General features: G+C 35.2%; 1 long non-coding RNA gene across 1 annotated transcript in view; it reads right to left on the reverse strand.

Annotated features, from left to right (window-relative positions):
• The window catches only part of LOC104993585, a 7,781-nt gene extending 4,060 nt beyond the window's left edge, over positions 1–3,721 (reverse strand). Inside the window, exon 1 of the long non-coding RNA XR_825884.1 lies at positions 3,706–3,721. This is a non-coding gene — a long non-coding RNA (uncharacterized LOC104993585). The remainder of the gene's footprint in view (positions 1–3,705) is intronic.

Genomic DNA, 3,721 nt, shown 5'->3' on the forward strand with positions numbered 1-3,721 from the left:
TATATATAAACAAAGGGATTGCCATGCAAGTAAGGGTTTTATAGGCAACAAGTTTAATATGAAAGTAGTTTAATATGAAAGTAGTCCTTCAGTCATTTTCATATCCTTGTTCCTGTAAATATTTGTATTTTCCATTCCTCCAGTGTAGCAAAATGAGAAGAAAGCCCTGGGAAATACCAGGTAGAAAGTCCATAAAAGAGACTTCTTAAAGTGATCAAAGAGGTGAGAGAAAATCCAAAAGTAATGGATTAACAGAATCCAAAAGAAGAAAGAGTTTCAAGGAGGGCTTGTTAACAGCTTCAAATGCTACAAAGAGATCAAATAAGGTAAAGATTGACAATCATCCATTGTGTTTAGCATTGAGAATCACTGGTGACCTTGGCAAGAGCAGCTTCATAGAGGAGAGGGCGCAAGTCAGATTTGCAGTAGTTTAAAAAGTAAACTCAGAGATTAAAAGTAAAGGTGGGAGTGTGTATTACTTCATACACTGAGGCTAGATTGAGAAGGGCTGAAATATCTCACTAGGCAATTTCATCTAAGCTCCTGCCTCCTGTTGTCATCTGCACTGTTGATGATCCCCAATTTTTTAACTCAAGCCCAGAATTCTCTGAGTTACATTCCTATACATTTCCTATATATCAGATTGCCTATTTAAAATTCTTGCCCTAGTTTCTATAAAGACACCTAGATTTGACATATCTAAAACCTAATTTGTCGTCTCCCTCAAATGAGGTGTTTTTTTTTTTTTTAATGTTTCCCAAATCAGTAAATGTATGACCATCATTTGGTTGCATGGGCTGGAAATGTGGAAGTCATTCTTTTATCTCCCTCTCCTCCATCTTCATATCCAAGTTTATTCCCTAAATCTCTTGACTATGCTTATTTCTGTCTATTCCCAATGCTACTCCCTAGTCCCACAGAAGCATAATCTCTTTGCAGGACCACAGCAACAGCTTGCTAACTGGTTTCCACCTCTACTTATTTTGTCTCTCTCTAATCTCATCTCTATATTTTTTCAAAATGCAAATCTCATCATATAACCTCCTGCTTAAAATCTTTCAGTATATTCCCATTCCTTTAAATATATATTCATACTCCAATTCTAAAAATATCCTAAAAGGCCTTGAATGATCTGGCCCTACATATCTCTCCCTCCCTCTACACTCAATACTCCACATATACTGGTACATGTAGTTCCTTAAAAGGGTCCTCCTTGTGCTTCAAGGTCTTTGCATATGAAGGTATTTCTGTCTGGAACTGCCTCCCCCTGCCAGTTGACTCCAAGTTATAATTCAAACCTCAGTTCAAAACGAAAACCAGAATAAATCAGGCTTTCTTATTATATGACTGCATCCCACTTTGCAGTTTTCCTTCAGAGCACTTATTACAGTTCATTATATTGGTATAATTGTTTTTTGTCTGTCCATTTCACTGGACTATAACTTTAAAAAAAATGTTTTATTTGTTTTTGGCTGTGCTGAGTCTTCATTGTTGTGTATGGGCTTTGCTGTAGTTGCAGTGTAGGGGCTACTCTTTACTGTCATATCCCTCAAATGTAGTTGCAGCACACAGGGTTAGTTGTGCTGTGGCATATGGTATCTCCCCTGACTAGGGATTCAGTCAGTGACCCTTGCATTGGCAGGCAGACCCTTAACCACTGGACCACCAGGGAAGTCCCAACTATGAGCTTTTTAAGGTCATATCTACTCACAACTGTGTACCAACTGCCAGATACTATGCTAGGCACTGAGTAGGTACTCAAGAAATGTTTACTGAATGGTTTAGTGAATGGTGGAAAAAATGAATGAATGAAACAAAACACAAGGTTCGAGAGATGTGTAATGTTGGATCATATTTGTTCATGGGGTTCTCAAGGCAAGAGTGCTGAAGTGGTTTGCCATTCCCCTCTCCAGTGGACCACATTTTACCAGAACTCTCTACTATGACCCATTTGTCTTGGCTGGCCTTAAATGGCATGGCTTATAATTTCACTGAGTTACACAAAGCTGTGATCCATGTGATCATTTTGGTTAGTTTTCTGTGGTTGGGGTCTTCCTATTTGTATGCTCAGAGGAAAGAACCCATTAAATGAGAAAGGTTAAAGATACAGAAAAGAAAAGGGATGGTTTTTAGAGTAATTTTCTAGAATATTAGAGACAAGGGGTGAATTAGGTATCTAAAACACAGATGAAGCAAGTTCATTTTGAAGATACCAATACAATTTTAAAAAAAAGAAATTGAAAAGGTATTAACTGGCTAGTACATATTAAAGGCTCATAAGACTCTTAACAATAAATATCTCTTATTGGAGGTGCTGGCCATTCAAAAGTCTCACGTTCATATTTCAAATGGGCTTCACTGCTTATTATGCAATGATCTGGGAAAGGTAAAATGTGGGAGGGACTTACCCTACGTAAATCTCTTAAAAAAGTAACTCCTTATAAAGAGGCTAGAGACATAGAATCATTTACTTGCACTATTATCATCATCATGAGTCTCCTGAAAGTGTGCATAGCAGATTGCTATGTCTTTACTAAATTACCCAAGCAATTCTAAGAAGGCCACAGCCTATGGGATGTGGAGAATAGGGAAATAAGATGCTCTAATACCAATGGCTTTACAAGTTAGAGATACTTGGGTTCAAATAATATGAATTGTGATCATGAATATTACTTAATGAGGGAGAAAGTATGTTGTAATTCTTCATCTGTAAAATAAGTATGGTAACACCTACCTCATAAGATTACTGTGAGAAAAACAATGATATTGTCAACATAAGCAACTAGAATATTGCCCAGCACAGAATAAACCCTCTTAGAACAGTGATTTTCTTCTCTGGCAAATGCAAGAGAAATACTCCTGAATAGAGCATTCATATTTACTTAAAGTTCTAAGATGATGCAATAGCAGAAGGTCATTTAATAACAATATCTGGGACCCAATCTATTTGGAGTAATGACATTTCTCATATCATAAATAGCTATCTTATTGACTAAAGAGTACAATAACTGAAAAGACGTTTTAGCACATAAAGTATGGTGTATACTATGGGACATAGAAAATGGTAAGAAATGAATGAGTTTAAAAAGTATATATGTCACAAATAATTTTATGCAGTATAAAGTTATACCAATAAACTGTCATTGTGCATCCCCAAATTTTGCTCATGAGTTAATTTTTTCCTACTGCCATCACTTCATTTAGTTCTAACATTTTTTTTTCTTTTTAAGTTCTAACTTTTTTATATTTGTATTTTTTTTGGGTTTTATTCACATTATTAAAAAAGACATACAAATACACAAATTATGTATGTGTAAATGCAATTTAATGTTTCAAAATTATTATTATCCAACAATACAGGTTAAAAATCTTGAATTTTCCCAACTCCTGAGTTTGCTGGTGAGCCCACTGTGATATCACCCTATCTGTGCATAAAGGCAAACCTTCAAATTGTTTTTAAAGCAAATTTTCTTCAGAAACCCACATTTCAATAATAATTCTATTATTTTGATGTTTCCCTTGCTTAAATTCCCAATTAAAAAAAAGGCTCCTAATGTACATTTTTCTTTAACAAAAATTCTTTTCATTCTTTTTTTTTTAGCAATTCTATCTAAACTCCCAAAATTGGGATACATTAACTCCATCTCCATCCATCCAAATTCGATCATTTCTGAAAAGCAATGTTCCAAATCATATTAGACATACCTGAGGTAGAATTTCA

Source organism: Bison bison, unplaced genomic scaffold (assembly GCF_000754665.1).
Source record: "Bison bison bison isolate TAMUID 2011002044 unplaced genomic scaffold, Bison_UMD1.0 scf7180017459751, whole genome shotgun sequence".
NCBI lineage: Eukaryota > Metazoa > Chordata > Mammalia > Artiodactyla > Bovidae > Bison > Bison bison.